Raw genomic sequence first — 22,988 nt, forward strand, 5'->3', positions numbered from 1 at the left:
TTTCCCCAATTCCTACCCACTTTTCTGAGCCCTCTCCATCCCTCAAAATCCAGCTCCCCACCCTAGTCCTCCCCAGAAGCCTTGCCCATTTCCAGCAGCCCCTGCTCCTTTTTTTTTTAAAAGATTTTATTTATTTATTTATTTGAGAGAGAGAGAATGAGAGATAGAAAGCATGAGAGGGAAGAGGGTCAGAGGGAGAAGCAGACTCCCTGCTGAGCAGGGAGCCCGATGTGGGACTCGATCCCGGGACTCCAGGATCATGACCTGAGCCAAAGGCGGTCGCCTAACCAACTGAGCCGCCCAGGTGCCCAGCCCCTGCTCCTTTGAATGGCAAGAGCTCTTCAGCAGACCTTGACCTCTGACTTGATCTGTGGTCTTCTCTGGACATGGAAGTCCTTCTCCCTAAGGCCCATGGTGACAAAGGGAGAGCCGTGGGACAGATCAGCCACCTGGCCTTAGGCCTGGCCCCAGCCCCATCAGCGTCTGCTAAGGGCTCAGGGCCTGGCAGGAGGCTACTGTGCTCTAGCTAGCATGCAGGTTTTGTTAAGGAGAATACATCAGCTGCTGCCCTACTTGGGCAAATGGGCCCCAGGATAGCTGCATGCCCTGGAAGGCACCAGTGGTACTGCTGGGACAGAGGAGCTCAGACACTTCTCCCCCCCAGCCTAGAGCAACAAAGCCAACCCAAGCCAAAGAAGCTCCTACGCATGCCCTGTCTGGAGGAAGCTTGCACACAAGTTGGACACAGAGAAGGCACGTCACTCAGTTCAGGGCACTGACTTGGTTCCTCTGTGCCCCCCAGAATCAGGAAAACTTAAACCCAGAGTAACCACGAGGCCCCAGGCAACATCATGGACTTGTCCACCCCTCACTCTCAGCACTGCAGTTACGTTCCCTGTGTCCCTTCACTGGACCTGAGGAATGTGCGTTGCGGAACCAGGATATGTGCACCAGTCCCCCACCTGGAGGCCTCCACACCATCACCCCCGGCCCAGACCTGAGGCAGCAGCTGCCAGAGGCCAGCAGAAAGCAGCAGAGAAGCTTTGCCCTGCACTGGGCTCTGCAGGGTGGCTGGCCTACCTCTCTTCCCTCACCCCTCCTCCTGCTCAGCCAGCTCCGGCCTGGCCATGGGGCAATGAGGAGGAGCGGGAGAGGGACTGAGCCTCAGCATGGCCAGCCCCTGCAGTGGCCACCCACTCCTCCACCCCTGGCAGCACTGAGCCCCCTCATCAGGCACTAATTAAATCCCCCTAATGAGGAAATAAGGATGCAGGAGCCGGCTCCACCGCGGCCTCCCCGGCCCACCGCCCTCGCCTCTCCATCGGACTTATCGCTCGTCACAGGATGTTTACAATAATTTTTAATTTGTGCAATTATTAATCACTTTTCTATCTGCCTCATTTGCATAATAATTAGTCATCTCACTGTTTGGCATGCCTGTGAATGACAGTGTTTTAAATTGAATTAAGATTTTAATATTCTATTTTCCTGCTTTCTTCCCCCTCACACGCTAATCAAAGTCAGATTTGGCAACCAGAGGGAGGGTGGGGAGGCAGTTGGCAGACACTGGACTTGGCCTGCTCCGAGCTCCTGAGACTGAGCTGGGAGGGGGGTACCCCAAACCTGGCGCCCAAGGGGTTAACCAGCCTTGCCTAAGGAGCAGAGGGAGGCGATGAGGGAGAAGTGGGCAAAGGCAACTGGGGAGAGAGGGCACCATCCCTGCTCAGTGGCACCAGAAATCAAGAAAAGCACTTTCATTTTTTGTCCAAACAGGCTGCTTTTTGCAAGGGGAAATTGGAAAGCACATTACAGGCCAATAATTGATCCCTGGTTACTAGTCTAGGTTAACTTTGATGGCTCAGGGTCCCCCAGGTAGAGCAGCGGCTGGAACAGTCCAAAACCCATTGCCATTCTTCGGACAGACTGAGAAAACAAATCTCTGCTGTTGAGTTGGGCTCCCCTCCCCCTTCTAGAGCTCCACACACCAGCAGACCCTCTGCCCAGGCTGGGTGCCTCACAGACACATGCCAGGGAGGATGGGGTTCCGGTTGACAAGCAGCAACGGGGCGGGGGCTCACTGGCCTCTTCAGGGGAGCCGTGAGTTTCTCTCTTTCTTACCCTCAAGCCCCCCTCTGATCATCCCAGGAATCCTGCTCCAGCCCCACCTCCCCACAACTAGGCTTGCCTTTCGTGTTGCCATGGCAATCCCTGTGGCTGCCCTGGATACCCATTGCTGCTCCAGAATTCTCTGCTTAGGCAGGGCAGCTCTCCCCGCAGCCTGTTTAGAACACCTCCCCTTTTACCATCACTGAGGACAAAGGGTGAGGAGCTGGGGTATGATCACCAACATATGGTCTGCAAAGTCAGATACTGCCTTTCCCGTAAGGTGAGTAGGGAGAGAAGATGGAGCCACGGGAGCTGGTGTGAGCCAGTAGCCAGGACATCACGGCTGGGGAGGGGGGATCAGACTCCACTCATCTTTCCCAAAGCTTTCCCCAGGCCAGAGTAGAGGAAGGACAGCCCTCCTTCTACAGAAATCCCTTCCTCCCACAAGGAATAAGGTCTCCCAACTCTGCTTGACCCAACTTATGGTCAAGAGAGGGAAGTCCCCTAGGTGGGGAAGACAGAAATGGGGTTTTTCTGCCAGAGTTACAAGCTAGATGAGGAGAGAGGGCTAGAAGTTTCCAGGAGAGCCATTCTCCTTCACAGGACTCCACAGCTGGTCTGCATTCTCCAACTCCAAGTCAAGCAAAGAAGATTCTAGGCATTCCTACAGTCCCCTCTGACGCAGGGTGCCCCTGGGCTGACCTATGAGCCCTCTTGCTAACCTACCTAGGCAGATGCCAGCCTCGGAAGCTGGTAGTACCACAAACCCACTTGCCCAGTCATTGTCTGAAGGGGCGGGACAAAAATTGCTGGGATTCAGGAGAGGCACAGTCCAATCCTGGAATTACAGGGAGCTTTTGAGAAACCAGTGCCCCCCCACCCCGTCTCCCCACCCTCCCGCCAGGGCTTTGGGCTTTGTCCCCAGCTTGACTGGAAGGAGCACACAGCCTTCTTATCACTTTGTAAATCAGGCCCAGGTGAGCCCAGATTTCACTGCCTGCCACATCATCAGCAGGGGACGGCAGCCTTACCCACAACCAGCTTCACCCACCACACCCAGCCTCTGCCCCCGCCCCGCCCCCCGCAGCCTTTCCTTCCCACAGCCCCTCCATGGTGAAGGGAGCTCTTCAGGCAGTGAGACCTGCACACAAAGCTGGTGCGGCAGCAGCCTCTGCTGGCCGCCCCCGCCTTCCACACCTTCCCTAGGGATGAAAGCAAGGCCAGCAGACCCTCAGAACTATGCTCACCATGAATTCCAGTTTGCCTAGGACAGTCCTGGTTTATACCTGTTGTCTCAGCTTAATTATGAATAGCACACGTGTGCTCACACACACATTATTAATGGACAATAAATTAAATGGTCTCTCTAATCACAGGCAAGGGGAGGGCCCCAGAGAGCCTGGGGAGAGAGTGGAGAAGCTCTGAGCAGAGAGACAAGCAACCTTCTCTCAGTCCCCAACCAAAGATGAAGCTACTCCCTTTCAGTCAGCACCGAGAGGAAAAGTCAGAGCCTCTGCCCTGGGCCAGAGCACTGGCACCTCCACAGTCCAGCTTGGGGAGAGAGGTCCAGGATGCAGGTCCTTCCCAAGGCGGGAGACACCTGACAGAAGGAACAGAATAAAGGAAGATAGAAGAACCGGCTCAGCCAAAAGGTAGAAGTCTGAAGGGAATAAAATGCTATCTTTACGTGTCCGGCAAACGGCAACACAGAGCAGGGTGCATCGGCCCATCCACAGTGCAGGAGGGCAGCCCCATCCAGCTGGTTGCCTGGTACTGCTCTGGGCTGTGCCCTCTGCCCCTCCCAAAGGCCCACCTAGATTGGAAAGCCCCTCTCTCCTCCCTACCCTCCTCTTCACCTGCTTTCCCCCAGCCAACTCCTTAGCTTGAATTGCAAAATCAATGAAGACTGTTCACAAGCCCCCCATCCCCAACCTAAGAGATGAGGAAGAGAAATCAGAGCAGTCAGGCCCAGGATAGCGGGACTCCTGGATGCCTTCCTTTTGTGCTGTTACCTGGTTGATGCAAGGCCCTTAGGGGTCCCCTTTTGCTCCACCTATCTGAGTTGGGATTCCTAAGTCAGAGGTATAGGGACCACCACTGTGTTTCTTTGTAGGGTGGGAATGGGGTTACAGGTATTGGGGAATGTCTATGTCCTATCACTCAGAGAAGTTCATGTAAATTAGCTGCAAAGTAATATACAAATGCATACTAGCTACATCAGAAACCAATAATTGCGCATTTTGGGGACTCAGATAGCAACAACAGTCCCCACTCCATAGCCAGTCTAACAGGTATGAGGTGATATCTCATTGTGGCTTTAATTTGCATTTCCCTAATTAGTGATATTGAGCATTTTTTTTTTTTTATGAGTCTGTTGGCCACCTATATATCTTCTTTGGAAAAATGTCTATTCAGATCCTCTGCCCATTTTTTAATTGGATTTTTTTTTTTTTGCTATTGAGTTGCATGACTTCTTTATATATTTTGAATATTAACCCTTTATCAGATATATGATTTGCAAATATTTGCTCCCCTTCGGGAGGTGGCCTTTTCATTTTATTGATGGTTTCCTTTGCCATGCAGAAGCTTTTTAGTTTGATGTAGTACCACTTGCTTATTTTTGCTTTTGTTGCCTTTGCTTTTGGAGTCAGATCACAAAATCATCACCAAGACAGATGTCAAGGAGCTTATCTGTGTTTTCTTCAGGAGATTTATGGTTTTCGGTCTTACATTTAAGTCTTTAATCCCCTTTGTGTTAATTTTTGTGAATGGTATAAGATATAGCCCAGCTTCATTCTTTTGCATGTGGCCATCCAGTTTTCCCAATACCAGTTGTTGAAAAGACTATCTTTTCCCAATTGTATATTCTTGCCTCCTTTGTTGTAAATTAACTGGCCATATGTATGCGAGTTTATTTCTGAGCTCTCTATTCTGTTCCATTGATTTATGTGTCTCTTTTTATGCCGATTCCATACTCTCTTGATTACTATAGCTTTGTGATATAGTTTGAAATCAGGGAGTGTGATGCCTGCACGATCTCTCTCAAGATTGCTTTGGCTAAACAGATACATGAAAAAGTGCTCAACATCACTCGGCATCAGGGAAATACAAATCAAAACCTTAATGAGATAACGAGATACCACCTCACACTAGTCAGAATGGCTAAAATTAACAAGTCAGGAAACGACAGATGTTGGCGAGGATGCGGAGAAAGGGGAACCCTCCTACACTGTTGGTGGGAATGCAAGCTGGTGCAACCACTCTGGAAAACAGTATGGAGGTTCCTCAAACAGTTGAAAATAGAGCTACCCTACGACCCAGCAATTGCACTACTGGGTATTTACCCCAAAGATACAAATGTAGTGATCCAAAGGGGCACGTGCACCCCAATGACTATAGCAGCAACGTCCACAATAGCCAAACTATGAAAGAGCCTAGATGTCCATCAACAGATGAATGGATAAAGAAGATGTGGTATATATACACAATGGAATATTATGCAGCCATCAAAAAAATGAAATCTTACCATTTGCAATGACATGGATGGAACTAGAGGGTGTTATGCTAAGCGAAATAAGTCAATCAGAGAAAGACAATTATCAGATGATCTCACTGATATGAGGAATTTGAGAAACAAGACAGAGGATCATAGGGGAAGGGAGGGGAAAATGAAACAAAACGAAACCAGAGAGGGAGACGAACCATAAGAGACTCTTAATCTCAGGAAACAAACTGAGGGTTTTTGGAGTGGAGGGGGGTGGGAGGGATGGGGTGGCTGGGTGATGGACACTGGGGAGGGTATGTACTATGGTGAGCACTGTGAATTGTGTAGGACTGATGAATCACAGAACTGTATCCCCAAAACAAATAGTACGTTATATGTTAATTTAGAGAGAGAAAAAAAAAAAGATTGCTTTGGCTATTTGTAGTCTTTTGTGTTTCCACACAAATTTCATGATAGTTCTGTGAAAAATGCCCATTGGAATTTTGATAGGGATTGCACTGAATCTGTAGATTGTCTGGGGTAGTATGAACATTTTGACAATATGAATCCTTCCAATCCATGAGCACAGAATATCTTTCTATTTATTTATGTCTTCTTCAATTTCTTTCATCAATGTCTTATAATTTTCAGTGTAAAGGTCTTTTACCTCCTTGGTTAAATTTATTCCTAGGCATTTTATTCTCTCTGATGCAATTGTAAGTAGGATTGTTTTCTTAACATCTCTTTCTGCTGGTTTGTTGTTAAAGTACGGAAATGCAACAGATTTTTATATATTGGTTTTGTATCCTGTGACTTTACTGAATTTGTCTATTAGTTATAACAGTGCTTTTGATGGAGTCTTTTAGGGCTTTATAAAATCATGTCATCCTCAAATCATGACAGTTTTACTTCTTCCTTACCAATTTGGATGACTTTTATTTCTTTTTCTCCCCTAACTGCTTTACCTAGGACTTCCAATACAGTTTAATAAAAATGGTGAGAGTGGATCTCCTGATCTTGTTCCTCATCTTACAGGAAAAGCTTTTAGCTTTTCACCATTGCATATGATGTTGGACTATGGGCTTATCATAATGTGGCCTTTATTATGTCAAGGTACACTGCAACTATACCCACTTTGTTGAGAGTTTTTAATCATGAATGGATGTTGAATTTTGTCAAATGCTTTTTCTGTATCTATTAAGATGATCATATGATTTTATCCTTCGTTTTGTTAATGTGGTGCATCATGTTGATTTGTGGATGTCAAACCATCCTTGTAATGCTGGCATAAATCCCACTTGATCATGGTATGTAATGTTTTTAATGTATTGTTGAAGTCAGTTTGGTAACATTTTGTTGAGGATGTCTTCATCCATGTTCACCAGAGATAATGGCCTGTAAGTTTCTTTTCTTGTGTGTCCTTGTCAGTTTTGTTATCAGAGCAGTGCCAGCCCTTATAAAATGAGTTTGGAGGTGTTCCCTCCTCTTCAACCAATTCATATTTTTCTGTTTAGTCTTGGAAGTTTGTATGGTTCTAGGAACTTATCCATTTCTTCTAGGTTGTCCAATTTGTTGGTGTCTAATTGTTCAGAGCAGGCTCTTATGATGCTTTGTATTTGTGGAATCAGTTATAATGTCTCCTTTTCATTTCTGACTTTACTCTTTTTTTTCTTGGTGAGCCTAGCTAAAAGTTTATCAATTTTGTTTATTTTCAAAGAACCAGCTCTTAGTTTCACTGACCTTTTATATTATCTTTTTAGTCTCTATTTCAATCATTTCCACTCTGGTCTGTTATTTCCTTCTACTAACTTTGGGCTTCATTTGTTCTTCTTCTAGTTCCTAAAGTTAGATTGTTTGAGATTTTTCTTATGTCTTTAGGTAGGCATGTGTCACTATGAATTTTCCTCTTAGAACTGCTTGTGCTGCATCCCACACATTTTGGTACATTGTATTTCCATTTTCATTTGACCTAAGGTATGTTTTTATTTCTTCTTTGACTTCTTTGTTGACCCATCGGCTGTGCAGTAGCCTGTTGTTTAATGTCCACATATTTGTGCTTTTTCCAGTTTTCTTCTTGTAATTAATTTCTAGTTTCATACCATAGTGGTCAGAAAAGAGCCTTGATATTATTTCAATCTTCTTAAATTTATTAAGACGTTTTCTGGCCCTAACATATGATCTATCCTGGAGAATGTTCCATGTGCCTTTGAGAAAAATATGTATTCTGCTGCTTTGGGATGAGATGTTCTGTAGATATCTATTAAGTCCATCTGCTCTAATGTGTCATTTAAGGCCAATGTTTCCTTATTGACTTTCTGTCTGGATGATCTATCCGTTGGTGTAAGTGGGGTATTAAAGCCACCCTCTATTGTATTGCTGTCTATTTCTGCCTTCAGGTCTGTTAATATTTGTTTATAGATTTAGGTGATCCTATGTTGAGTGTATATTTACAAATGTTACATAAATAGGAAGCATTTAATTCAGCAATTCTGTCCATAGCAAGGAAGCCAGGGAAAACTCCACAAAGGAAATACTTGAGCTGGGCCCTGAAGGATGAGTAAGGTTCTGCTAGGGAGAGAAAAAAAGTGGAACAGCAGAAGCAGCTTGGAAAAGCAAAGAAGTCTGAACCAGTAGTGTTTGATCAGGGAAGTGAAGTCCAGAGAGTCCAGGGAAGGGGTTGATAGGTCAGGCCACAAAGGACCTAGAATGCTGAGGAGACTGGACACATCCTGTAGATAAAGGCCTCCTCCTCAGCCACCTCCCACATGACCCTGGAGACATTCCTATCCTCAGTCTCCCCATCAATACTGGGATAATCATGCTTCCCCTACCCTGCTCCCATGAAAGCTACAAACTCCCTGTCACTGGGACTGGGTTGGCTTGCAAGCCACTCCATGAATATCTGACAGGAGGTCCATGTGCTAATTAAGCATTCATCTAATGTTGTATACATGCAATCAGTTACGAGCCCTGCTAATTAGAGACCTCCGTTAAGAAGCTGTGGGGAGCATCCTAAAGGCAACGAACCCAACTTTGGCCTGCTCATCCAGAGTAACCACCTCAAGACTCATTCATTCATTCATTCATTCATTCATGTGGACAGAATGCATAGGCTTTGGTAGCTCTGTGGTCTTCAGCCTCAGTTTCCTCGTCTACAAAATGGAAATATTAGCATCAAATTTGTTGAGCTTTTATTAAATTACTGTATAGAGAGTGCCTGGCTCACAGTGGCACTAAATAAATGACAGCTATTAGTTCTGAGGTATAATACCTTAGGCTAGGAGCTGGGGATTTGAATGAGTAAAAGGCCTAAGAAAATAAGACTATAAATAAGAAAATGACTAAATCCTGGCCACAAAAATGATTAAAAGTCCTGGCCACAGGACCTCATGATCCACAAAACAGCACGACGAGTGCTGAGTACAAAGTGCCATGAAAACTCAGAGAAAAGCTGCTTTGGTAAGCTGAGCCTGCACTTAAAGAGGTAGCATTAATTTGCAATGTAAGTTCCCAAGCAAAATTGAGCAGACAGGGAAGTCTCCCAGCACCTGGAGGGGTTGCTTGACTTTGTCTTTGTCAAAAGTTTCTCTAAAGTCCACATTGAAAGACTTTCCAATTTGTAACTCAGAAGTTAAGTCCTTTCCGGGGCGCCTGGGTGGCTCAGTCGTCAAGCGTCTGCCTTCGGCTCAGGTCATAGTCCCAGGGTCCTGGGATCGAGCCCCCATTGGGCTCCCTGCTCAGCAGGAAGCCTGCTTCTCCCTCTCCCGCTCCCCCTGCTTGTGTTCCCTCTCGCACTGTGTCTCTCTCTGTCAAATAAATAAATAAAATCTTTAAAAAAAAAAAAAAGAAGTTAAGTCCCTTCCAGCATGAGACCATATCGGCTGGGCTAATCTGAGCCTTAGGAGAAGGAATGGGCCCAGATGACCCTCATTCTGGCTTCCTCCTCTTCTGCACCAAGAAGAACCAGAACAAGGCCCACCATCCTATTCCCTTATATGTTGAAAAAGTGTCAAAGAGGAAGAAAGTGGGATTTCTAGATGCTGAAGGTAACTATACTGGAACGAAATGCCAACTGCACAAATAGGCAATGGGGGTAACATGGCTCCATCTCTTCCCTCACAATATGTATAAAGGAGCAGTGGGAAGGCTTGACAATAGTTTTCTCAGTGGGTATCGTGGTGGGACGTGGTCACCGTGGAAGCTAATTCAACCTCAAATACATTGATTACAGTATAACATCTAGATGCAGAGTCCTACTGTACTCTGATCAGAACACCCTGGGCCTTAGGACTCAAGCCAGGTGCTGTGCTTTAAAAGGGGCAAACTGGAAGACCTCAGAGAAGATAGTATGAGACTCAAAATCGCGGTTGAAGGAACTAGAAAAAAATAAGATGGGCGCAGCAGCCTTCTTAGAACGTCAACATAACTGTGACATCGTAAAGGAGGTGCCATAAGGAAGGGGGGAAATGTCTTACTCTCAGGTACCCAAGCACTGAATCCCGGAGATTGTTCCCTCAGTCCCTGCACTTTAGTGATATTCCACGACCCACACAGCACCTGCAGGATGGCAGTGTTCAAGAATAGTTCCTCTAGTCCATTTAGTCTGTCCCTGAGCTTCATTTATGACTCCAGGACCCAGCTGGAGGCCACCGTCAAAGGTTCACTGTGAGCAGGTGCCCAGACCCTCGGCACTGACGACCTCGGTCCTCTCTCGGGTCCTTCGTCCCTTTCCCCCCACCTCCTCCTCTTGTGTCAGCCTCCAGCTGGGCTGTCATACTTGGTTCTGCTGCTGGACTGGGGATGGAGGGGAGGGAAGAGGCCTTGGGTGAATTGTCTGTAGACACAATTAAATGATCCTCTATGTATAAAGATTAATTTTCTACTGCTTTTTATGTAAAAATTCTCTGCTTCCTTTCTGGTGTAAGTTCCAATACAAAACTCTCCTCCTATTATCTTAATCTTGTGACTCCAGGAAGAGAAAGAAAAATTTATTCCAACACATCTAAGATGTTGTCAGATAGAAGAGGGGTTATTAGTCTGTTTTCGTGAGCCCCAAGATGGATAATTCAGACAAATGGTGAAGCCACAGGGGAACATAACTGCAAATAGCTAGAGCTGCCCAAGAATGAACTACATATGTCCCAGGAGGTGGTGACAGGGCAGAAAGTGTTCAAACATGAGTGGGAGTGGCACTTCTAGAAATGTGATTTGCCAGGAGATTCCAGCATGGAGTGGATGTAAGAATCAGATCTTTTTAAGACCCTAACATTGATTCTAGGATTCATACAATTAGCTGCGTATTTCCATGGGACCAAAGGTTGGGAAGGCAGCTGAACTAGTAAACTGATGGAAAATACTTCTAAATTAATTGGTGTGGAGAAACTGTCATGAAAAGAAGTCCTTTATGGTATCATCCACCTCTGAGATTCCTATTTTGTGATTCCAGGTTCTGAAAGAGTGTCAGCTACGGGCCAGATCTATCCAGCTCACAAGATGCAGGCCAAACCTTCTGTCTCAGGACGACAACTGGTGTGTATGTGCACGTGTATGTCTCCGCACAACAACTGGTGTGTGTGGGGGTGGGTGTACCTTGCATGGGCACATACACACATACACATGCCCACGCACACACATCTCCCACACACAGTGGCCATCCAGAGCTGGACTTGAGGCTGGTGGCGGCCTGACCAATCACACAATCGCCTCCCCTCCCCTAGCTGCTGGTCCAGGGAGTCTGTTGTTAGGGAAACAGCGGCTTCCACCTCCTCTCCTAAAGCCAGTAGGGAGCCTTTCGTATTCAATGAGGAGGACCAACGCAACCTAAGACACCAAACCTCAGAACCAATGCGGATCAGCCAGAGTACAAGCACTCCCTCAGGGGCTGGGGACAGAGGGCAGGGCTGAGCAAGGACACTACTGTGATCAACCCAGAAAGCCAGAGGGCTACAGTGCCTGCCTTCAGCCATGTCTGTGGGCTCTGTGACTATGGCTGAGTGTCCTCCATGAGGTCACCCCCTCCATGGCATCCCCCTTCTCACTCCCCTCCTGCTTTCTGTTTCTGTTCATCTAATGCAGGGTTAACAGGCAGAAGACCCAGGATGCTTCCTGTCCTGGGTACTGCTCTCACTTGTTCAGGGCATGCTTGGACCTCAATGGTTCAAGGGCTGACCTCCCCATGGAGTTCTCTTCACCTGCTCCCCACTACAACTGCAGCCTCCCAACATCAGCTTGTAGGTAAAATGGCCCTTTGACAGGTCCTTTTTCCATCCTGCAGGACACCACATGCCCTACCCTGCCACCTCCACTGTACATTGGCCAGTCAAAAACGTTCCTTCTTCACCAGCCAAAAAGCTGCTTCCAAAAGGGCAGCAGCCCCTTCTCTCCCAATCAATCTCCCACCCTTTAACATAAAATGCTGAGTCTCAGTGTGGCCAGTGTAGAGGGCCACCCTTCCTCCCTCTCCCTGAAAGAGTGTCAGCTACTGGCAAATCTCTGTGGAGGGGCTTCCACAGGTCCCCTGGGGGTACACCCTTGCAGCTTCTGAAGTAGCAGGCGAACAAACCCCTGACTCAGCTCTAATCCTCTTGTGTTCCTAGAGACTCCTTTAACCTCTGCCTCTTAGGAAACACAGACACAGCAACGGCATCAATCCCTGGGATCGGACAGGCCCCTATCCAGAATTCGGCCCATCAATCGGTGAGTCCACCACTAACCCATGTCATTGTAAGCCACCCCTCTCGCAACCAGCATTACTTTCAAGGCCAAAAAATAAATAAGTAAAGACCTGAAATGCTCATTAAAAATAACTGCTTTTGAAATGCCATATGCCCTTAAATGCAGAGTAAGCATCCCCCCTCCTCCACCAAATAAACTCAGTTTGGGTCCTGTCTGAACACCATGGCCACAAGCAGCACCCCAGCTCTGGGGAGAGCAGGGGTAACGGGTAAGGGAAGGAGGCCAGGAAGCAAAAAGGGAAGCCTCACTCCTCTTCCCCCTGCTCTGGACACCCCCTCTCCAGGGCACAGAAGACTCTGCCCACTTGCCCACCCTTCTTCAAAAAGCACAGCCCTCAATCCCACCCAGCAAGACACACCAGCTCTCCAAACCCAACCAGAAAACAGCCAACCTGGTGTTGAGGTAGTGGGGAGGGAGAGTGCAGCCAACAGGGACACGAGCCATTGATACAGCAGAAACACTCTGGAAATATCTTACTGTTAACATTTTCGGAGAAGATACTATTTATGAAGCACCTCCTGCACGCCAGACACTAGGCTACTTTATTTCAGATCCTCTCAATAACCCAGGAAGTGAGTTTACAAATAAGCAAACTGTGGCTCAGAGAAGTGAAGTAACTTGCTAGAAAGTAGCACCTGCCTAGTCTTTGATGACCTCACTCTCTAGGAGACTGATCCCCCACTGACTTCCCCCTATGCATGATGGGGAGATAAGAAGGACCCCCGTGAACAAAGAGGCAAAAGTTAACTTCCCCCTGTGGGGAAGCAGCAGCAGGGGGCTTGCTTTGCCCGAGTCAGAAGTCCAGGAGGAAATAGCCCCAGGAGATATTAAATACCGCCTGGAGCCCCTTCCCAAGGTTCCATCCCAGCTGCAGCCCCCAAGCTACTTCAGCCAGTACTGCAAGCCTCAGCGGCTGCCCTTCAGTACAACCTATGGAGAATGTTACAAGCCCTGGAGGAAGGAGCCAATGACTTACCATGGGAAGAAGTCCTCCCATTCAGGTGAGTCCTAGCCTGAGGACAAAAAGAGTAACAGGGGATAGAGGAGTGGCATTCTGTATAAAACCCTCTGTTCCCAACCCACCCACTTCACCCTACCCAGGGGCACTCCTGTCCCCCAGGCAGATCCCAGGGCTGGGAACCACCAGCCCCGCAGAATGCAGAAAGCAGCAAGGGCCCCAGCCCTCTCTCTTCAAGAGCCCTTCAGGCAATATCTGCCGACAAGGTCAGCTGGAACTACTCTGGGAGGGCACCACACCAGTAACCCATCCTAGCCTAGCCTCCTTCCTGTTTAGGCTGGACTAATGGGCAGCCCTGTCATCCAGGCTTTCAAAGCACAGGTGGTCCAAAGAGGGGTAGGAGGATAATCTGGATTCCACACTAAGAATGCTTTAGTTCTGGGCTTGGGGAGACAACCCTGAAGGTCAGAGTGGTGGGAGAGACAATGCTCTTATACTTGCGTCTATTATTCCCATTATAAAAGGTTTAGTTAAATAGAACCAGCTGTGCAGGAGCCAAGGCTGGGGTCCAGGTCCCCACCTTTACTCTCAAAAGACTTTCCCACACAGAGGAGGCCCTCTGCACACTTTCTTGCTTCCCTCAGGTGACTACCACATGACCACTACTCATCAGATTTCCTTCCAGAAACCCTCTTCTTGGCGAGTCCATGTTCCCAGTTCACATTCAGGGCAGAAAAACAGCACCAAAAATGCGTCCAGGCTACATGGAGTATATCAGCCAATACCAGAGTAACTTCCAAGCCTCAGGATGGAATCAAGTCCTCAAAACTGACCCAAACAAGAGCAGCCAGGGGATTGAGTGAGTAACCAAAACTCTTGGCAAGCTGCTGGGTTGCTGTGGAGGAAAGGGCCAGAGGAGGGCTCTATTGCCCAAGAGAAAGGTACAGACAGTCCCCAACTTATGATGGTCTGACTTAAAATTTTTTGACTTTATGATGGTGCCAAAGTGATATGCGTTCAGAAGAAACTGTACTTCAAGTTTTTAATCTGGATCTTTTCCCCAAGCTAGCGATACACAGTACAACACTCTCTGGTGATGCTGAGCCATGGCAGCAAAACACAGCTCCCAGTCAGCCCCTCAATCATGACGGTCAACAGCCAACACCCTGACAACCTTTCTGCACACATGCAACCATTCTGGTTTTCACTTTCAGTACAGTATTCAAAAAGCTACATGAGCTATCCAATACTTTATTATAAAGTAGGCTTTGTGTTAGATGATGTTGCCCAACTATAGGCTAATAATAAGTGTGCTGAGCACGTCTAAGGTAGGCTAGGCTAAGCTATGACGTTCAGTAGTTTAGCTGCATTAAATGCATTTTCCACTTCTGATATTTTCAACTTACAAATAGGTTTAGGGAGATGTAACCTCATTGTAAGTCAAGGAAGATTTGTAATAATTCAGAACTCAGTCTTCTGTCCAATTCAGAGACATAGCAATAGAAGGCAACAAAGCAAAGGACTAACTGTTTCAGAATCTTGGATCTCCTACTAGTTCAGATTTACTTCATCCTCACTTCACCCAAATTTTGGGCCAGGACAAACTGCATGCTGTTCATAACTGGGGGTCAGTCTCTTCCCCTCCTCATCTCTGGGAGACATGAGCTCTAACTGCATGCCAGGAGGTAGAGTAGGCAGGCTTATCCAGTCCTCAGGAAACTACAGAGAATCAGGCACTCCACTTGCCCAGCCTTGTCCTGGCTTCTTGCCTATTAAAGCCTGCTTCCCTTGGGGGCTCAGAATGGCCCTCTATCTCCCTCTGACTCATCCCTGAAAGGTTAGAAGGCCCCGCTCCGATGCAAAGCCGGGAATATGCACAGGGTGCCACACAAATGTTACAGAAATGGAGTCCTATTCCAGAGTGGTGGAGGGAAGGAGAGCCTTCACTGGGAAGGGAGCAGGGATGCCAACCTAGCAAATGAGAGAGCTCTTCACCCCCTACCCCAACATACACACTTCCAAGCTCATTTCCCAAGACCACATTCTCTCAGCCATAGCCTCTAGCTGCCTACCAGAACGATTTAGAAAGGCTCTCCGTTGCCCTATACTTCGGCTGCAGGTGTTGCATCCTCTCTGCTGGGTCTTAGCATGATAACTGGGAAGTGTGAAAAGAAGCAGAGATAAAATAAATTAAAATTTTATTTTCAGGGAAGAAATAAATTTGTATTTGAAATTACCTGAAAATACTCTGTATAGTTTAAGCAGACACACAAATGAAAGCAAAAAAAAAAAAAAAAAAAAAAAAAGCATGTAGATGGCACGGTGCCCCTCTATTTGGCATGCCTGGATTGGTTCATAGGTATAGGTCCTGACTTGTAGAAATGTTTTCACCTCATGTAGCAAATATATCCAGGCTGTGCAGAAAGACACTGCCCCTGGCTGGCAGCCCACTATGCATCAGCATCAGAGGCCAAGATGGCTGAAGCAGGAGATGACCCTCCTGGGTAGGAAGAACACTGCCAAGTTTGATGGAGACACAGTGACTAGGGTAAAGTGCCCAAGCTCTCTGTCAAGAGGTAATCAGGGCGCCTGGGTGGCTCAGTTGGTTAAGCGACTGCCTTCGGCTCAGGTCATGATCCTGGAGTCCCGGGATCGAGTCCCACATCACGCTCCCTGCTCAGCGGGGAGTCTGCTTCTCCCTCTGACCCTCTTCCCTCTCATGCTCTCTATCTCTCATTCTCTCTAATAAATAAATAAAATCTTTAAAAAAAAAAAAGAGGTAATCAGCATGAAGGTCTCAACTACTCCCTCAAACCAAGAAGGGAGATGGGGGTACACAGCGAACAAGGGAGACAGTTTACCCTGCCAGAACACCCCAACCCCACTATTCTTGGGAAATCCAGAAATTTTACTTTCCTGAATCTGCAGCCACTTATGCACTCTGATATTTGCCCCTGACCACAGAGGTGAGGTATATATGCACTTAATGTATGTTTGACACGTGGTAAGTACTTAACAAAAGATAGCAATTAAAATCATCATATTATTATTTCCCCAGACAAGCATTCCTCTCTTCCCAGATGCCTTATCTACCTCCTCCCAAATCCTTGGTAAAAAGAGTCAAGGGTAAGCGCCTCTCTAGCACACTCAGGGCCTTCAAAGCCAAGTTACAAACTGAAAGTGCCAGCAAGCAATTCTCCCAAGTACACTATGGAGACCCTCGTCACAGAGGCCATGAGAAGCTGCCGGTAAGAACTTCTGTCTTCCCCTGGATCCCCCCTTCACCTCTCACCTTGTTACAGGCCTGAGGGTGGGTCGGGGCTGAACCACTGGGAGAGGAGTCTGATGTTTAAATCCTGGATCTTTCCCAACCTAGAGCAATTGTGAGCAAGTTAACCTCTCTGCACAAATGTTTTCTCCTCTGCCAAAAGAAAAAGAAAACAAACCTTGCTTACTAAGCACCAGACATTGCATTTTTCTCTGGGACTCCTTGTAACTCCTTAGCTGACAGAGGGTGCTAAGCATAATATGCAGGGAGGGGAAGATTTGCTCCTTTTCCTTTTCCAACTGCTCTCTGACCCCTCAAAAGGGCGTAGGTTCACGGGCACCAACTGAGGATCAAATGACCACCAGGACCTCCTACATGCCCTTGTTTCCTGAAAGGTTGAACCTGTGTAAGCCCAAAGTCAACAGCATCAAATGGGAGCCAAACACAATTTCTCTACTGAACAAAGGAAAACATTCAGGTACAAAGGAAAGACTGAGTCTTCCCAGATACACATGGCAAAAAAAAAAGCCAGCTTCATGGGGGAGACACAACTCAGCTCCAGCCTGGCCCTAATCTCTCTGCCTATTTTTACAGGCCAGTCCACCTGCCTGAAAGCCAGCTCCAGAAGTACTTAGGACAACAGGACTCAAAACTCCCAAATGTAATAATCATGGGGGAAAGAAACTGCCCAAGTAACCCATGTAAAAATGCAGAGTTCAGGACACACGTCTCCTAACCAACTCCAACTTAAAACCAAGGTCCCACGAAAACCACCTCACAGCTAGATTCAGCTTTCCCACTGGGATTTCCCAGCCACACCCTAACCCTAATCCAGGTCTTTGAAACTACCTGAGCCAAGGGTGAGTAACCTGGTTAGAAAGGAACAATGCACTGTGTGTCCTGGAAGGTCTGAGGTCAGGGTGTTTCCCTCTAACAAATGAATGGCAAAGCATTGAGACTTTTCTCAAGTCAGTACCATCAAGGAACTACATTCTATCTGAGCTACGGTGTCTGCTCACTGCTGCTTTTTTTCCCTTTACATTCTTTGAGATTATAATTCACATATCATAAAATTCACCCTTTTAAGGTGTATAATTTGGTGGTTTTTAGTTTTGCTCACTGCTGCTGGGGTCTAAATTTCAGAGTGGAGAAAGCGGCATGGGAAAGGAAGGAGAACAAGAGGGTCTGAATTTGATTCAAGCAAACAAACAAAATCTGCCACGTGGAGAAAGTACCCCAAAGCCTAAGGGAGATTGTGATCAAAATCTAAGTATCAGGTCTCTCTCTTAAAAATATTTACGATATTGAGGGCGCCTGGGTGGCTCAGTTGGTTAAGCGACTGCCTTCAGCTCAGGTCATGATCCTGGAGTTCCAGGACTGAGTCCCACATCGGGCTCCCTGCTCAGCAGGGTGTCTGCTTCTCCCTCTGGCCCTCCCCCCTCTCATGTACTCTCTCTCTCTCAAATAAATAAATAAAATCTTAAAAAAAAAAACTTAAAAAAAATATTTACGATATTGAAAACAGGATTATGTTTCTGGTTTTAAGGGAGGGATAAGCAGTGGAAGAGGCAACCGAATGTAACCAGCCATATCCTTGAGAGATGCTAAGGCTTACTACTTCGAACAACAGACCCAGGGCCCTCCTTTCCCCGAGTCAGGAAAAGGCATATCACACTGCCCTCTAGTAGCCAGCCCAGGAAATGACAGCCAGCCACGCGCCGGACAGGCTTGAAGGTCCTCTGCCCGGGAGGATGTGCTGTGCTCACGCACACAAAGGCAGAGAAATCGGAGGGAGAAGGAATTTATAAGTTTTCACCAATGCCTACCAAACACAGAGCTCACCTACAGTAGAATCTATCTGCTTCCCTTCCGCCTCAGTCTCTGCTTGAAAACAGATTCCTTTGTTAAGGAAAAAAATAAATGTGGCTTAAGGTTTCCAAAAAAAATTGGAGCCTGTCTTAATTAGGCTGCTGTACTTCAGGTTGCTATACCAAAAATACCATAGACTGGGGGTGCTTAAACAACATATACTTCTTTCTCACAGGTCTGGAGGCTGGGTGGAGGGGCCAAGATCAAGACACTAGCAGCTTGATTTGGTGTCTGGCAAGGGCTGGCTTCCTGATTCAGAGGCCAGCTTCTCTCTGTGTCCTCACATGGTAGAAAGAACAAGGGAGCTCTCTGGGGTCTCTTTTACAAGGTCACTAATCTCATTCATGAGGCTCCACCCTCAGGACCTAATCACCTCCCAAAGTTCCTACTTCCTAATACCATCACCTTGGGGCTAGGATTTCAACATGGGAATGTGGGGGGCTTGCCATTCAGTCCATAAATAGCCTCCTAAAGTAAATTGTTCCTCAGAAAGTGTGGGGCCCAACTAAAATGAAGTTAAAACCTGAACCCATGTGGCAATAAAACCCAGCTGTGTACAAGAGTTGTGACAAAGGCCTAGGAGTTGAATGTATTCACTGCCATTTCTGGCTAAGGAAAGGGGATGGCTTACAAAACAGCTTGCAAAAGTATAAACTCCAAAGTACTAGTAACTTAAGAGTAGGTCCAGGGCCCAGAGCCAATATTCACTGGGGCCTTTTTGTAAAATAAGCTTGTTATTTTGGAAAAAAATTTAACTTACAAGTTGTAAAGATATAGAGAGTTTTGTTTTATTACTCTTTACCCAAAGTTCTTGACTGTTAACAAACTGCTTATATAACTATGGTACACTTGCCAAAATTAAGAGATTAACAATGGCATATTTCTAGGAAATAAACTCAAGACTTTATTTGGATTTCACCAGTTTCGCCACTAATGTTCTAACCTTGGGCCTTTTTACATAATGTTTACAGCAAGGAGCCAAAGGACCAGAAAGGCAGTAGGACACTAGGTTCTAGTCCCAGCTCTGTTTCATGCTAACTGTAGAACCTTCGAGTTTGTTTTCTGACCTTGTCTCCTCTCTGACATACCTCCAACTCACAAATGCTGATTCTAGACGCAATTCCAGCTTACCCTTCGTCTCTCTGCCTAAGCACTTCTCTGACAGCTACTACCTAGAGTGAAGGAAGAGACATCTCCAACTTAGCAGTGACTCCAGCTGAGACTCTCCAGTTAGAGAACAGAGACCCTTTGGGAATTTCCAGATTTCAAAATTGCTTCAAAATCCACATATGTCTCAGATGGTTGGAGGATGGACAGTTAGGGGTCTGAGAAGTACACACTGCAGCAGAGACCAGAGCTGTCCATAAACATCCATTTTTCCCTTCTTCCTGGGTGTGCATTACATTTCTGAGGCTCTCTTGAATTAGGGGGACCATGCAACTAAGTTTTAGCCAACAGAGTGTGAGTGGAAGTTTGCACCACTTCTAGAGCTGGCCCGTTATATCTGCTAAGCAATTTCCCAAGCTCTGCTCGACTCACTAAAATGACACCACCCAAAGCAACCTTGGAGGCTGTGTTAGCATTGGCATCAGCCCTAAAAGACTGCCCCTACCACTACCCCAATCTGAAACTACCCTGGACCTTACATGAGTGAAGAAGGAGAAAAAAAAAATTCTATTGTGTAAGTTAGTCTATTTGGTGGCTGTCATGACAGTTTAGCCTAACACAGTGCAAAATGTCAATTCCATTAGAGCAAGACCTTGCTTCTGGATCCGTGTTCGGGGGCCTCAGGTGCACGGAACTGAGATGACCACATGCCACATTCATCCACGCAAGGCCTGTCTTCTGTTTTCCTTTCCCTCCATCATTCCCCCTTCCAGTCCCATTCTGTCCCCTCCCATAGACCCTATTCCAGTGAGTTAAGGTGTATATAAACTCCTTAAAAAAATGTTGCTTAGGGTGTTTAATTTACTTAGCTGGGTTTTGCTGTAAATTGAATTCTTCTTTATTTTCCTCACCTGGAGTCTATCATGTCACAGCAGTTCCTAACAGCCTGCATCTGACTGCTTTTATAATATTCTATCATATGCATATGCCACATTTCATTTATCAATTCCCTTAGGGACAGACGTCTAAGTTGCTTCCAGCTTCTTGCTACCCAAACTATACATAAACATCCTTTTATGTGACTCCTTGTGGATCTGTGCAGGTTTCTCTGAAGGCTATAGCCAGGAATGGAACTGCTTTGATGTATACACATACTAATGCATTAGTTACCTACTGCCGTATAACAAATTACCTCAAAACTCAGCAGCTTCAAACAATAACACCCACAGAATGAGAGAAAATGTTGGTAAACCATGTATCTGATAAGAGACTTGAAACCAGAATAGATAAAGAACTCTACATAAGAGTGTGTCTGTGTGTATATGTGTGTGTATGTGCATATGTACGCATGACAATCCAACTGAAAAATGGGCAAAGGATTTGAATAAACATTTCTCCAAAGAAGATATATAAAAATGTTAAACAACATCAGGCATTAGGAAAGTGTGACCACTTCACACCCACAAGCACGGCCGTCAATTAAGGCAGAGAGTAACAGGTGTTGGCAAAGGTATGGAGAAACTGGAACTCTCATATGCTGCTTTGGAAGTTTGGCAGTTCCTAAAAAGTTAAACATGGGGTTACCTTATGACCTAGCAATTCGATTCCAAGAGAAATGAAAATGTATGCCCATACAAAAACTTGTACATAAATGTTCACAGCAGCATCATTCACGACAGGCCAGAAGTAGAAACAACTCAAATGGGTCCATCAACTAATAAATGAATAAAATGTATGCTATCCATACAAGTGAATATTATTCAACCAAAAGGAGGAATGAAGGACTTGATATGTACTATAACACAGATGAAACTCAAAAACATTATGCTCAGTGAAAAGAGACACAAAAGGCCACATACTGTATGACAGCCCCATTCACATACTACATGAAATGTCTCTAATAGGCAAATCTAGAGACAGAGATTAGATCAGTAGTTGCCAGGGGATGGGGGAGGTGGGGACAAGTGGGGAGTGATGGATGCTAATGGATACAAAGTTCTTATACTCACAGAGTGATCCAAATGTTTTAAAATTAATTGTGGTGATAGGTGCACAACCCTGTGATATCTAAAAACCACTGAACTATACTTCATGGGAAATGAGTAAACTGTATGGTGTGTGAGTTATATCTCAATAAAGCTTTTAAAAAAAATGAACACCTAGGGGCACCTGGGTGGCTCAGTCGGTTAAGCTTCTGCCTTTGGCTCAGGTCATGATCCTGGGGTCCGGGGATCAAGACCCGCATCAGGGTCCCCGCTCAGTGGGGAGCCTGCTTCTCCCTCTCCCTCTGCCTGCCGCTCCCCCTGTTTGTGCTCTCTCACTCTCAAAGAAATAAACAATCTTTTTTAAAAAATGAACACTATTATCTCGCTCTTTCTTTGGGTCAAGAATTTATAGCTAAGTGATTCTGGCTCAGGATCTCTCATGAGGTTGTGGTCACATGTCGACTGGGGCCACATTCATCTAAAGGTTTGAATGGAGGGAGAATATCCACTTCCAAGGTGGGTCACTCACACTGATGGGTAACTCAGTGCCATATACTGGTGAGAGGCCTTAGTTCCTTTCCACACAGACCTCTCCAGATGGCTGCTTGAGTGTTCTCATGACATGGCAGCCAGCTTCTTCCAGAGCAAGGGATCCAGGAAAGTACAAGACAGATTCAGTGTCTTTTATGACCTAGCCTCAGAAGTCACATGCTTCCAGTACATCCTATTGGTTACACAGGACAGCCCTATTCATTATGGGAGCAGACTATACAGGACTTGAATACCAAGAGTCAGGAATCATCAGGGGCCATCCTGGAAGCTGGCTATTAATACTTGATGAATAGGAAGACAAAAATAGTAACAGCCAACAATTTTGTGACACACACTATGTGCAAGCACTGTTCTAAGCTCACAATAAACCTATGATGAGGTACGTACGATTATCTTCATTTCACAGATGAAGAAACTAAGGCACAAAGAAGTTAAGTAGCTTACCAAGATCACACAGTTAGTAAAAGACATAGCGGGGATTCAAACTCAGGCAGTATAGCTCCAGAGACACACTCTTATACATAATACTGCATCCAAGATATTACTTAATTCCAATTAAGTGTTGCCCATTTGTTCTCCAGAACGGATGCACCAGTTGAAACTCCCCGTAAGTTCTCATCCCCCATGAGAGCTCAGTCTCTTACTTTTGCCAAACCAATAGATATAAAGTTGAAACATACTAACATTTTATTTTGTTTCTCTAATTACCAATGAGGTGATATACTTATTAGTCATTCTGGTTTTCCCTTTAGATTTTACCTATTTATATTTTTTGTCCATTTTTGTTTTTTTTAATTTTATTTATTTGAGAGCGAGTGAGTGAGCACAGAGGGAGAAGGAGAAGCAGACTCCCTGCTGAGCAGAGAGCCCAATGCGGTGCTCGATCCCAGGACCCTAAGATCATGACCTGAGCTGAAGGCAGAT

At 46.1% G+C, this 22,988-nt stretch overlaps 1 long non-coding RNA gene across 1 annotated transcript; it reads left to right on the forward strand.

Annotated features, from left to right (window-relative positions):
- Positions 1 to 2,262: 2,262 nt before the first annotated feature.
- LOC113915453 lies at positions 2,263 to 12,361 on the forward strand. Its single transcript, XR_003517663.1, has 4 exons — positions 2,263 to 2,386; positions 3,483 to 3,758; positions 11,037 to 11,119; positions 12,187 to 12,361. It is a non-coding gene; the product is annotated as an uncharacterized LOC113915453 (long non-coding RNA).
- The last annotated feature ends 10,627 nt before the right edge of the window (positions 12,362 to 22,988 follow it).

Source organism: Zalophus californianus, chromosome 11 (genome assembly GCF_009762305.2).
Source record: "Zalophus californianus isolate mZalCal1 chromosome 11, mZalCal1.pri.v2, whole genome shotgun sequence".
NCBI lineage: Eukaryota > Metazoa > Chordata > Mammalia > Carnivora > Otariidae > Zalophus > Zalophus californianus.